General features: G+C 41.3%; 1 protein-coding gene across 1 annotated transcript in view; it reads right to left on the bottom strand.

The window, feature by feature from the left end:
- Syt9 (synaptotagmin 9) overlaps positions 1-15,250 on the bottom strand; it is a 146,313-nt gene that overhangs the window by 130,520 nt on the left and 543 nt on the right. The window lies entirely within an intron of this gene.

The following is a 15,250-nucleotide window of genomic DNA, read 5'->3' as shown; positions in this document are numbered from 1 at the left end:
CTGATACACCCCCACCCATCCCCACCGTGAGCCTGCCCCCCCTACCCTGTGCCCTACCCACTGGCCTGCCCCTCTGGTTGAGCACTGGGACAGAGGGTGGAGCCAACAGTCCACCCTACTTCGGGAACTTCTCAGAGCAACTCTGAACAAAAGAGACCTGCCTATCCACGCAGGACCACCCATAATTTCCACCTACTTGGTTTCTGACCCCACCTCCAGTCCTCTGCTGGAGTCCCGGCCCCTCCCAGAGATCCACCTATCTCTGCTGGACCACTGTGAGTACATGTTGGCATCTTCTACTGGATCCTCATCCTTGACCCCATCCCTGGGTCCCTGTCTGCGGAGAGGCCTCCTAGAGAGCTTGGACCACACAGAGCTACAGATATTGAATCTCTGACCCACATAAGCCCACCCGGGAAGTACCATAGAGAGAGAGGGAGACCCCACCAACACCTACTGGAAGAAGCTATGGGAAGAAGGCAATACAAGAAAACACCTAACAACAGAAAGGCAAGCATGACACCACCAGAATCTAGGGAATCTACACCAACTAGAACGGAACACAACAACAAAGCAGTGGAAGCAAAAGGGAATGACTTAAAAATTACCATCATAAAAATGATAGAGGCCTCATAGAAAATGTGAGAAAAATCCCTTAAAGAAATGGAGGAAAAAAACAAACAAAAAACTGGAAGAAATGAACAAATTCCTTAAGGAAAGTAAAGAAAGCCAAGACAAAAAATTAAGCAGGTGAAGGAAACGGTTCAAGGCTTGAAAACTGAAATAGCGAAAATAAAGGTAACACAAACCAAAGGAATGCTGGAAATAGAAAAACTGGGCAAAAAAATCGGGAACTACAGACACAAGCATAACCAACAGAATTCAATACATGGAAGAGAGAATTTCAGGCGCAGAAGATAAACTAGAAGAAATAGATTCATCGACCAAAGAAAATCATAAATCCAACAAATCCTTAACACAAAACATCCAAGAAATGTGGAACACCATGAAAAGGCCAAACCTAAGAATAATAGGCATAGAGGAAGGTGAGGAAGCCCAGCTCAAAGGTGCCGAAAACATATTCAACAAAGTCATCGAGTAAAATTTTCCAAATCTGAAGAAGGACAAGCCCATGAAAGTACAAGAAGCATTCTGAACCCCAAATAGGCGGGACCAAAGAAAAAAGACCCCTCAACATATAATAATCAAAACACCTCGCATACAGAATAAAGAAAGAATATTAAGACCAGCAAAGGAAAAATGACAGGTAACATATAAAGGCAGACCTATCAAAATTACACCTGACTTCTCCATGGAAACCCTCAAGGCCAGAAGGTCCTGGATAGATGTTCTAAGAGTATTAAGAGAACACGAATACCAGCCTAGGCTACTATATCCAGCAAAACTCTCAATCACTATAGATGGAGAAAACAAGATATTCAATGACAAAACCAAATTTTCCCAGTACGTATCTACAAATCCGGCCCTATAGAAATTATTGGAAGGAAAACTCCAACCCAAAGAAGGTAACTACGCCCACAAAAATGTAGGCAACAGATAATCCAACTACACCAGAAACCAAGGGTAAAGCAGAATATATTCACAATACCACTGCCAACAACAAACTAAATCAAACAAGCATCAACAATCAATGGTCCTTACTCACCCTCAACATTAATGGTCTTAACTCACCTATAAAAAGACATAGGCTAACAGAATGGATACGAAGACAGAATCCATCCTTCTGCTGCATACAAGAAACACATCTAAGCTTCAAAGATAGACATTACCTCAGGGTAAAGGGTTGGGAAAAGATTTTCCAATCAAATGGAAATAAGAAGCAAGCAGGTGTAGCTATCCTAATATCTAACAAGTTAGAATTCAAACCAAAATTAATTAAAAGAGATGAAGACAGTCATTTCATATTCATCACAGGAGAAATCCATCAACACAAAGTCTCAGTTCTGAACATCTATACCCCCAATACAAAGTCACCCACATTCGTAAAAGAAATACTACTAAAACTCAAAGCTCATATAAAACCTCACACACTTATAGCGGGAGACTTCAATACACCACTCTCAACACTAGACAGGACCACTCAGAAACTCAACAAAGAAACAAAAGAACTAACAGAAGTTATCTCTCAACTGGGGTTAACAGACATCTATAGAACATTCCAGCCAAAGGCAAGAGAATATACCTTCTTCTCTGTTCCACATGGAACCTTCTCTAAAATCGACCACATACTAGGTGGCATAACAAACCTCAACAGATACAAGAGAATAGGAATAGTCCCCTGTGTCTTATCATACCACCATGCTTTAAAATTGGAATTCAACAACACAAATAACAGAAAACCTGCAAACTCATGGAAACTGAACAATGTGCAATTGCACCACCCCTGGGTCAAAGAAAAAATAAAGAAAGAAATTAAGGACTTTCTAATATTCAACGAGAATGAGGACACAACATACCCGAACTTATGGGACACCTTGAAAGCAGTGCTATGAGGGAAGTTCATTGCACTAAGTGCCCATATGAAGAAAACAGAGGATAGTCACATAAGAGAATTAACAGCACAACTGAAAGCCTTAGAACAGAGAGAAGCTAATGCACCCCGTAGGAGCAGACTCCAGGAAATAATCACCTTGAAGGCTGAAATCAACAAAATAGAAACCAGGAAAACAATACAAAAAAAAAAAAAAAAAAAAAAAAAAAAAAAAAAAAATGCAACGAAGAGTTGGTTTTTTGAGAAAAATCAACAAGATAGACAAACCTATATCCAAATTAACGAAAAAGCAGAGAGAGAACATGCAAATTAACAAAATCAGAAACGAAAAGGGGAACGTAACAACGGACACAGAGGAAATCCAGACAATTTTCAGGTCATACTTTGAAAATCTGTATTCCACAAAAATTGAAAATTCAAAGGAAATGGACAAATTTCTGGATAACTATCACTTACCAAAATTAAATCAAGAACAGACAAACAACTTAAATAGACCTATAACCCGCAATGAAATAGAAGCAGTCATCGAAAGCCTTCCAACCAAAAAAAGTTCAGGGCCAGATGGATTCAATGCAGAATTCTACCAGACATTCAAGGAAGAACTAATGCCAATTCTCCTCAAACTGTTCCACAAGATACAAACAGAAGGTTCATCGCCAAACTCTTTTTATGAGGCCACAATAACCTTGGTACCCAAGCCTCACAAAGACACAACTGAAAAAGAGAACTACAGACCAATATCCCTGATGAACATCGATGCAAAAATACTCAATAAAATACTGGCAAACCGAATTCAAGAATACATCAGAGAAATCATCCTCCATGACCAAGTAGGCTTCATCCCTGGAATGTAGGGATGGTTTAACATACGAAAATCTATCAACGTGATCCACCATATAAACAAACAGAAAAAGAAAAACCATATGATTATCTCCCTAGATGCAGAAAAAGCCTTCGACAAAATTCAACACCCTTTCATGATAAAGGTCTTGGAGAGGTCAGGGATAACAGGAACATACCTAAACATAATAAGAGCAATATACAGCTGATGGGAGATGTCATTCTGTATATGTTTCTCATACTGGTTAATAATAAAGCACTGTTGGCCAATAGGAAAGGAAGATAGGAGGGACTAGGAGACAAGGAGGAAATAGGAAGTAGTGAGGAGGGGTCAAGATGGAGAGTCAGGAGAGAGCAGTATGCCGCAGCCGGCTCCCGGTAAGAAGAACACGTGGACATACATAGATTAACACAAATGGGTTAATAACTAAGGCAGAGCTAGCCGATAAGAAACTAGTACCTGGCCAACAGTATAATATCAAATACAGAGTCTCTGTGTGTTATTTGGGGCTGGCGGTGTGGCGGCGGGACAAGACCAATAGCGGCAGGCGGAAAAACCCATACTCTTACATACAGCAAACCAACTGCCAACATCAAACTGAATGGAGAGAAACTTAAGCCAATTCCTCTAAAATCAGGAACAAGACAAGGCTGCCTTCTCTCTCCATATTTCTTCAATATCGTACTAGAAGTTCTAGCTAATGCTATAAGACAACAAAAGGAGATCAGGGGGATACAAATTGGAAAGGAAGAAGTCAAACTGTCTCTATTTGCAGATGATATGATAGTTTACATAAGAGACCCAATAAACTCTACCAGGGAACGCCTACAGCTGATAAACACCTTCAGCAAACTAGCAGGATACAAGATAAACTCAAAAAAATCAGTAGTCCTACTTTTTTCAGACAACAAAGAGACAGAGAAAGAAATCAGAGAAACATCACCCTTTATAATAGCCACAAGCAACATAAAGTATCTTGGTGTAACTATTACCAAAACAAGTAAAAGACCTATATAATAAGAACTTTGTGGCTCTAAAGAAAAAAAATAAAGAAGATACCAGAAAATAGAAAGATCTCCCATGCTCTTGGATAGGTAGGATAAACATAGTAAAAATGGCAGTCTTGCCAAAAGCAATCTACAGATTCAATGCAATCCCCATTAAAATCCCACCACAATTCTTCACCGAACTTGAAAGGATAATAATCAACTTTATATGGAAAAACAAAAGAGACCCAGGATAGCCAAAACAACCCTATACAATAAAAGAACTTCAGAAGGCATCACCATTCCTGACTTTAAGCTCTACTACAGAGCTATAGTTCTGAAAACAGCCTGGTATTGGCATAAAAATAGACAGGTAGACCAATGGAATCAAATTGAAAATCCTGATATTAACCCACACACCCATGAACACCTGATTTTTGACAAAACAGCTAAAATTATACAATGGGGCGAGGGCAGCATCTTCAACAAATGGTGCTGGCACAATTGGATGAGGGTGTGTAAAAGACTGCAGATAGACCCATGTCTATCGCCATGTACAAAACTCAAGTCCAAATGGATCAAAGACCTCAACATCAATCCAGCCACATTGAACCTCTTAGAAGAGAAAGTAGGAGGTACCCTTGAACAAACTGGTATAGGAGACTGCTTCTTGAACATAACTCCAGGGGCACAGACACTGAGAGAAACAATTAATAAATGGGACCTCTTCAAATTTAGACGCTTCTGTAAGGCAAAGGACACAGTGGACAAGACCAAACGGCAGCCCACAGACTGGGAAAAGATTTTCACTAATCCTATTTCCGACAAAGGGCTGATCTCCAAAATATACAAAGAACTCAAGAAACTAGTCAACAAAACACCAAATAACCCTATTAAAAAATGGGGTACAGAACTGAAGAAAGAATTCTCAATGGAGGAAATCAAAAAGGCTGAAAGACACTTAAGAAAATGCTCCACATCCTTAGCTATCAGGGAAATGCAAATCAAAACAACTTTGAGATACCATCTTACCCCAGCCAGAATGGCTAAAATTAGAAACACCAATGATGTCTCATGTTGGAGAGGATGTGGAGAAAGGGGAACACTCCTCCACTGCTGGTGGGATTGCAAACTAATACAGCCATTTTGGAGATCAGTATGGCAGTTCCTCAGGAAAATGGGAATTAGTTTACCACAGGACCTGGCAATCCCCCTCTTAGGCATATACCCAAAGGATTCACATCCATGCAACAAAGACATCTGTTCAACTACGTTCATAGCATCACTATTTGTAATAGCAATAACCTGGAAGCAACCTAGATGCCCCTCAATTGAAGAATGGTTAATGAAGATGTGGCACATCTACACAATGGAATACTACTCTGCAGAAAAAATTAATGGTATTTTGAAATTTGCAGGCAAGTGGATGGCACTTAAAGAAACCATCCTGAATGAGGTAACCCAGTCAGAAAAAGAGGAACATAGCATGTACTCACTCATATATGGATTTTAGACCTAGAGCAAAGGATCACCAGCCTATAATTCACACCACCAGAGGAACTAGGATACAAGGTGTATTCTAAGAGATTCATATAAAGTCCCTCACAGAACTGGTAAGGGACAAGTCCCTCAGAGCTCAGGGGAAGTGGGGGGGGGGCAGCGAATGGAGAGAGAAGTAAGAGAAAATGAGGGGGAGGAAAGGAAAACATGTGCGATCCAGAAGATTGAGCCTGGTTAGGAATAGAAGACAGGAGAGAGAGAGAGAGAGAGAGAGAGAGAGAGAGAGAGAGAGAGAGAGAGAACATAAAAGAGGGAGCCAATATTGGTTTGAAGATAAAACTGAACACAAAGAAAGGTCTAGAGAACTACAAGACTGCTTCCAAATAACAATTTGAGCTTCCGTGGAAAGGCTACCATAAATGCCCTTCCCGGAGAGTGAGATCAACAACTAATTTATCCATGGAGCCCTCAACTAATGTCTTTTGGAAACAGGAGCAAACACCCATACATAAACACTGAGTCGAAGTAGAACCCAGATGCAGATGGAGAGGACAAGGCCAGGCGGCAGAAACACATACAGACAGCTTACCTGAACAAGGAGGAGCGAACAGGCCACCAGACTGATAGCTGGGATGCCTGCATGGGACTGACTCAGGCCCCCCTGAATATGGGTCTCAGCCAGAAGGACTGAGCAGTCTAAGGGACCTCAGACAGTGGAGCCAGGATGTATCCCTGGTGCACAAAAGGACTTTGTGAACACATCCCCCATGGAGGGATAACTGCCTTAATTAGAGACAGGAGAGAAGACCTAGTCCCTACTTCACATAACCTGTCAGACCTACATGACCCCAACTGGATGGCATTCCCCTACATATGGAATTGGGATGGGGGGATGGGAGGGGAGGGTGGTTAGAGTGCATGTGAGAGGGCAGAGATGGTAAAAGGGAGGGAAGGAGAGAGGGAGGGAGGGAGGGAGGGAGGGAGAGGGAACTGGGATCAACATGTAAAATAATAAATTAAATAAAAAAAAATGCTTTGACTCCAAAATTTAAGTTCAAGGACAAGTTACTAGGGAAAAGGTTTTCTATTTTTGTTTCCACGGAAAATGAAAAGCTGTGGATTCCTTCCAGACTAATGTGGTTTGATCAAGCCAGACCACCTGAGACAGAGTGCCAGGTGATCCTACATTCAAAACAGCTGGACAAAGCAGCCTTACAGACTACAGCCATGATTTCTGAATCTTCTTCAAATCCCCTATGACAGTGTCCCTTACCAGCAGGAAATAGTGTGGAAAGAACGATGCCCAAATTCCCAAATATTGTCTATAAATGTTTGTTTTCATTTAAATGGACTTGGTTATATAAAATAAATGAAAAAAAAATAAAGAGTTTTGAGGGGTGGGTAATGGGTAACAGGAAGATTGGCTGGGTTAGGTTAATTATTTTTTTATGTTTATTTAAAGGGATAAATGGACATCAAATATATGATGATTGTTATTCTTATTTTGATTAATAAAAATAGATGTGTTTGATTAAAAAAAGTTATATTCATTCTTTGGGATGTATATAGAAATCACAAGAACAATAATAACTACAACTGGACAATAATCATAGAAATAATGACTAACATTTACTCAGCCTTTATTATGTAAGTATTTTATTTAGATTATGATATACTGAGTTTGCTTGCCAACTTAATCTCATGAAAATATAGAATGCCTAGTCCAAATTGTATTTCAGAAAAACAGTAGCTAACTACTTTGCCCCATGTAACATTACATGTTGTTCATCTCACATTTAAAGTGAACTGGCATCCAGTACTTTACCTGGATCCTGTAATGGGAACCCAGATAATTGCAATCCATTTTATCAATGAGAAAAGAAGGATACAGAGGTGAAGTAACTTTCTCAGAGGCCCACAGCTAAGAAAATAAAAAAAAAAAAAAAATGAGAAAATGCTATGCCTACAAAACAGCAGAACCAATATATTGACTGTTAAGTGACTTCAAATAGAAAAGAAAAAATGTGTGTGATCATGGAGCTATAAAAACGTGGGAAAATGCTATGCCCTACAAAAGGGTAGAATAGAAATATTGCCTGCGAGAGATTTCAAATAGAAAAAAAAACAAAAAACAAACAAACAAAACAACAAAACAACAAAAACCCACATGTGACCATGGACCACCACTGAAAGGGAAACAGGCAGGGAAATGACACCTGAGCATTTATTCTGAGCATAAGACGGCTATTTTAACAGGCTACTCCCATTTTATCAATGAATAATACAGTGAAATCTTTTGCTCAAGGTTACTAAACTAACTAGTGTGGGACTGGGTTCTGACTCTAAAGCTCTTGCCTAGTTCATTTTACCATACAGCTTTCCTCCTTTCCTTGGTGTACTCTCTTTGTTTCCCTCTTCATTTAATGTAAAGCATTGCTTACTGCTCTTGCAAAAGACCCAGCACCTCCATGGTGACTCACATCTGCCTGTAACCCCAGTTCCAGGGTATCCAACATTCTCTTCAGGCATGCATGCTCTTCACATAAACTCATGTACACACACACACACACACACACACACACACACACACACACACACACACAGACAGACAGACAGAGAGAGAGAGAGACACAGAGAGAGAAATAATAAATAAACATACAAAGTGAGACCCTGTTTCAAAAGGGGGGAGGGGCTGGAGAGATGGCTTAGAGATTAGAGCATTGGCTGTTCTTCCAGAGGACCTAACTAGGGTTCAATTCCCATTACCTAGATGGCATCTCACAATTCTCTGTAACTCAAGCTCCAGGGAATCTGGCACCCTCACACAAAATATATATGCAAGAGAAACACGACTCAAGATACCCACAACAGTCTTCAAACATATACACATAAAATAAGTAAATAAACAAACAAACAAATATTCCTTTGTCTAGAAATGCAGCTCAGTTTTCCAATAGTTTGTCTGCAAGGCACAGGTCCTGATTCCATCTCCAATACTATGCATCTGATAAAATCTATGCACTGTGTTCTATGAAGGTTTCAAACATACCTTCAAAGTCTAGACCTCTGAGTTTGCTTTGGTTTAAAGCCAATTTTCTAGAGTCAATTAATTAAATACCATGAAAACAAATGTAGAAACAGGCAAGATGGTGCTTCTTTGTTATCCTATCACCCAGAAGGTGGAGCAGGAGGATTTGAAGTTCAAAGTCAGCTTCAGCTACACATTGAGTGTAAGACCAGGTTGTCCTAAATGAGGCCACCATCCTCTTCAAAACAAATAAATAGGTGAAATAAGAGAGAAACCATGATACACAGTGAGAGCTCACAGGAAGATCAATTTCCACAGGGAAAATTTCTGCACACTTACAGCTGTGACTTCATTTAGAATGCAGGGACACACACTTCACACTTACAGTTGTGACTCATTTAGAATGTAGAGCTATACATTCCACACTTAGAATTGTGACTTCATTTACAATGCACAAAATATACACTCCACATTTATAGTTGTGACTTCATTTAGAATGCAAAGATACACACTCCACACTTAGCATTGTGACTTCATTTAGAATGCAGAGATACACACTCCACACTTAGCATTGTGACTTCATTTAGAATGCAGAAATACACACTCCACACTTACCCTCTCATAATGCCATTGTTTTCCTGACTTAGTCCCTTTAATGCACCCTGATTTCAGAACTTGGTCACCTGATGAAGAAAAGAGTGTATATTTCTTCTCAGCAAAGCACATGGGAACCACACCTGCCCACACAGATGTGCCAGAGTGCCTTCCAGTAAGATCACCTGTGCTACACACCACACACACACACACACACACACACACACACACACACACACACACACCACAGAGAGAGAAAGAGAGGGAGAGAGAGAGAGAGTTTTAGGGGGAGTTGCTTTCATGCTCAGCTTTATTCTTCTGTGACACTCTGGCCCATACCAAAAAAATCTGTGCCTTTGATTGTTTATTCTGAAAGAGGCACCTGGCTAGGGGGTCTGCCTGTGGTGTCTGCCACAGGCTTTGCTTTGTTTTTTTTTTTCTCTTGATAATTACCTCTTGACTAAATCACTCACTGGTCCATGTAGAGGAATCCCACAGAGATGAAAACACACTTGTTTAAATAAAATATTTATGAAGAAACCCTAAAATGTCACTGAAGTAAATGCAAATGAGACCTTCACACACTGTACATCCGATGCCACTCACTCCTTGGAAGGCTATTTCCCCCATTACAATTAATGCTAACATTTAAAAATTAATCCCACTGTGCATAATCACACCAATAACTATCCCTAAAAAGCCAGTATTTTAATAATGGTTAGTTTTACTATTTTGGAAAGTTTGACTTAAGGGTAATATTTAATCATAATGGGCACAAAGATTTTCCCTTAAAACTATATTTAATTATTATTTTCCACACATACCTCCTTATAAGAAATTTTACTATAATTCAGTACAAGGTTTTATCAGTGAAAGTCCTACATTCTGTTTCTCTGATCTCAAGACAGGGTCTCGTGCCGCCCAGGCTGGCCTCCAACTGACTATGTAACTGAAGCCTGGAACTCTTGTTCTGCTGTTCCCAGCTACCAAGTGCTGGGATTGCAAATACAGGATATACGCTATCACATTTCGTTCTTAACGTATTTTTTATCTTAACAGAGGATGGACATGATAAAGTCTTGTAACACTTATTAAAAGTCCTCGAGAAAAAAATTTGGCAAAATACTGTCAAAAGTTATGGATCAGCTGATATGGATACTAGCTATGCAAAAGCAACAGTCAATTTCTCCTAGGTTTTTAAATAATTTTTCCATACTTTTGCAGTAAGGAAAGATAAGCTAAGAAGAGTTAGGTGGAGTTTACCTTCACCTATTGTCACAAGAGTTGTCTTCTACCTGACCTTAAGACAAAATCAACCAAGAAATATACGGAATATTCTATATGGATCCCAGGTACCACCACCCATGGGACTTCAGTTTAACTGATTGATCTATGACGCAGCCCAGTCATTGTTAGGTTTTTGTTGTTATTTTCCATTCTGTCAGAGCCCTTAAGTATTTCTAATATGTAACAAAAGTATAAAACCATAATATAGTGGTATTTCACTGGAAGGAAGGATCACTGATAATATGACATTGAAGCTCTGCTTCACACCTGAGCTAATAATAAACAAACATTTTCTAGCTGTTTCTTTGGTACAGATGAAGGAAATATGCAAAAAATCAGAACATGACAGCAGAACAGGAATGGAAAACTGACATCAGATAAAGAACTCATAACCAAAATAGTAAGGCGACTCTAACTACACCCAATTTAACCTACACTCAGGGAATTTAATCCACTATACACTTTGAGATTAGACAAAGCAGGTCTAAGGATGGCTGTTAGGAAGTACTTTAAGGCATCCACTGAAAATGACTGATGAACTCTGAATTCAGTCATCTCCCTGTGCCAAAGATCTCCACATCCATGGATTTAAAAACTGTAGAGCAAAAATGTTTGGGGGGGGCAGGGTGCATCTGTACTGACCATGGACAGACTTCTTTCTTTCCATTAGTCTGCAAATAACACAATAACAACTGACAAGCCATTTACATTCTTAGGTATGAAAATGAACAGATTATTTGGAGTTCATGGGAGGAGTTCATAGGTCACATGCAAAGATTAAATCATTTTTGCATGAAAGGCTGGACACCCTCATATTTTAGCACCATAGGAGCCCTGAACCAAAGTCCTTTAGATACTGAGGGACAACTACAAATGTGACATGACTGATTAATATGCTACTTTGACTTAAGTCCAACTCTTTCTGTAAGTGAAGAGCATGGCCATGGGTTAGCTTGTTTCTGCATTGTATTTCCCCTATATATGCTAACCATTTTGACTATGCTTCTTGAACTTGAATCGAGGATCCAACGAAAGCAAAGGTGCAGACTTGGTAAGGTGAAGCAGGCCTGGGATCTTATGTCTTACAAGTATCCAGATGCTTCTGGCACACAACAAATGCTTTGAGAAGCCATATCTCAGAAGACTGTTAAGAGGACCAAGTGAACTGCCTTACATGAGGCATCCCTGTAGCCAGCCCATCAGTGTCCCACAGAGCAGAGACAAGGACAATTATACAACATGTCTGAAACTAGGAAGTGCATCCCAGCATCCTGCCTGTAGAAACAATGGGCACAGAGCTCTGATCCCTTCCCTCCTAACAGTCAAAGATACAGAATATAAAAAAAAAAGGAGAGAGAGAGAGAGAGAGAGAGAGAGAGAGAGAGAGAGAGAGAGAGAGAGAGAGATTAAAGATCAATGAAGGCTGGGTGTGTAGCTCAGTGGTGGAGAAGAGGCCCTGAGTTCAATCTATAGTGTGACAATAGCTCAATGAGGAGAAGCTCAGAGAGTTTTCAATTCCCTAGAAAGGAAAGCCTTCAAAACAGTAAATGCACTTCACTAGCCAGCCTCTTGGCAGTAAAGCCTCCAGTTACAAACTGAGCATGGACCAATGGTAATGTTAAGGACCATCAGCTGCAGGACAGCTTGTCTTAACTAAAGAGGCATGGCACACTCAGTTATGTACAAAAAGCTAGACACCAAAGAGAATCTCCCTGCTTTTCCTCCCTATGCCTCTTCCTGAAACCTGCTGCTAGGTAAATGGAGTTGCTTAGGTCAGAGGGCTTGTGAATAATCCTCAGCTCTTTCCATCCTCCTAATACCTCCTGTCAACAAATATTAGCCGTGGTGCCTTCAAAGTGGTCCATAATGGTTACATCTCAGTGCCTCCATTAAGACCATGCTGAACTTGCACCTCTTCCTGAATTTCTGAAACAGATCACTAACACATCTGTCTTCACTCTTGCTCCCCTACAGTATTTTCTCAGCACGGCAGTCTGCCTGCCACTTCTCTAAGAACTTCTAATGTTCATATCTCATTCAGAGTAAAAAGCAGTTTACAAGTTTACAAGACCCTACATGATCTGACCTATGCAACCCTTGACCAGATTTGTTACCATGCTCCACTTCCAGCCACCCTCGAAGTCAGTGTTTCTTGAATCATAGCAACAATGCTCCTCCCTCAGAACCTTCCCACAAGTTCTTCCTTTTGCCTCAAGTACACTGGCTTGAGAACCAGCCTTACCTCCTCTCAGAAAAGGGGGGAAAGCATCCTAGATGTGAAGTTACTCCACAGCAAATAACTTGTTTTCTCCTTTTATAACTGAAATCTTTAATGGAGCCTGGGAAAATAGTTACAATGGGGTAGCCATGGGCAGGCATCAGACATAGGAGGCTGGAACATGGCATTTGGGTAGATTCTTTCAAAGAACAAAGTCACCCATTTACAGAGAGGCCTCTCTGGGGACTATCAGGGCAGCTGTACATGGTTGTTGGGTGACAGTAGCCAATAGCAGAGACACTATCTGCTTAGCATTGTGCAATGTGGCCTTTCTAGCCACTCAGCTCTTAGGACTCAGAGATAAGGAAGCACTTGGCTTGGCCAAAGAGCTTCAGAGGAACAGACATAAATCCATGCATGTGATATACCTATGAATTACTGTGAACAAGATAAGGAAGGGAGGGAAACAGGGAGATCTGAATTAAGCAGGTGCCTTAAGGGAGAGGGTAGCATGTTGAATGCCATCTTCAGCTGTATTTCCTCCTACCTTTCACTTGCAGGCTAGTTCCTGACATGATGGAAGGAGCCAGAGGGGCAGGAGCTACATCAAAACCATGTGCCCTAGTTTAAGCAGCGCCCTGCTTTCAAGAAGTCAGGGAACAGCAAGGCAGTCTCTCAGAAAAACAATTCCCCAACCAAGGAGCCAGAATTCAGCTTGTGAGTAGTATTCCTTGGGACACTTCCTCCAGGTCCACCCAGTGTGGGAACTGGGAGAACCTGGGCACATGAGAAGCAGCCCCTGAATTAAAGGGAAGGGACAGAGAACTGACTAAAAGATGTGGCATTTAAACCCCAATTCAGACACAGGCTGCATTCCCTTCCTCTTGTAAAGCCAAAGATGACAGCTTGTCTGAGATCACAAGGAAAACCTACCACACAGGGGCACTAGCACAGAGAGAGGGCTCAGCACTCACACGTGCTTTGGGAAAAGTGTGTTAATAATGGGCTTGCACCTTATATGAACACACAGAACACCCCACACTCCTATTGGTGAGTGAGGCACTTCCATTCCTATCTGTAGTCTTCGAAGCACATTGGCATCCACACATAGAGGGGATAACCAAGCCTCCTAGGAAATCACTGGAACCAGTATTTCTCCACTTAATTCTCCCATTTGGAGTAAAACATTAGTGATCATTTGAGAAACTTATTAATGTACCTACAGGCATGAAAAATAAAGCCTTTGACTACAGGAAAATGTGACAAAATTTTAACAGCTTCCTTCACCACACACATTTAGAATATCTTATTAAAGGTAGGCTATTTACATACACGAGCTGGCTCCTCGTTACAGCCAAGTAATTCTCTATTCTTTAAGTAATTGTATTTTTATATAATAAACTGGCGTAAAATGAGAAATACTTGTACTTAATAGTTTGCACAGCAATAGTATCACCAATGTTTAACACACATGAACATCAAGGCAACGATCATTCTCTCATCCCATTTTTAACAGTTCAACACATTTGAGAATGAGTTCTCAAGCTGAAAACGTGCTCAGAAAACATGTATCTTCTGGTGGCCAGTGATGAATGGCAAGACTCAGGGAAGATAGAAAAAGCAAACTGCTCAAATAAAACGCCTTCTAATCTTAATAGGTCAGATGCCAAACTAAATGAACTTTCCAAAGTTAGGTGCCTTGCAACTTTCACTAGGACAGCTGCAAACCACAGGACCAGCAAGCCCACCACTCCAGTGTGCAAGGTTGCAGCAGCGGGACAAATTGGGAACTAAGGTCTCAGTGCCTGCACACCTTGCAACATGCAGGGAAAGGGTTCAGGCCCAGCTGCCTTAGATGTGTGGCTCTGAGGGGCCTGGCCCCAAGCAAGATCTTATCCCTCCCTTCCCACCCGGGAGCAGGGAAAGGAACTGGGCACTCAAGCTGAACAGGTCCAGGTAAGAATTAGCTGCAGCCAGGCTGTAACCAACTAACTTCCCAGAGTTTCCTTGGCTCTCGGATCCCCTTTGCAGCTTCAAGGCCTCGGAGGCCTCCCCTAGTTCCTGGGCGCCTGCGAATGAGGTGGCGGGCGCAGCTAGGAGCTCAGGGGCCGCCCTCAGGAGCCCAGCGCAGGTGGCGGGCGTGGCTCCTACAAGCCTGCCCCAGCCCACCCTAGCTCGGCCTCCGCGCAGCAGCTTCTGCCGGGTTCCAACTGAGGCCGTGGTGCGCTGCTTTTGGAGACCTCACTGAGCTGAACGGCCACCCCTTGCCCTCCTCCAGTCTGCG

This window comes from Phodopus roborovskii, unplaced genomic scaffold (assembly GCF_943737965.1).
Source record: "Phodopus roborovskii unplaced genomic scaffold, PHOROB, whole genome shotgun sequence".
NCBI classification, from domain to species: Eukaryota; Metazoa; Chordata; class Mammalia; order Rodentia; family Cricetidae; genus Phodopus; species Phodopus roborovskii.
Note: the sequence above shows the minus strand (reverse complement) of the source record. Positions and strands in the feature narration are given on the sequence as shown.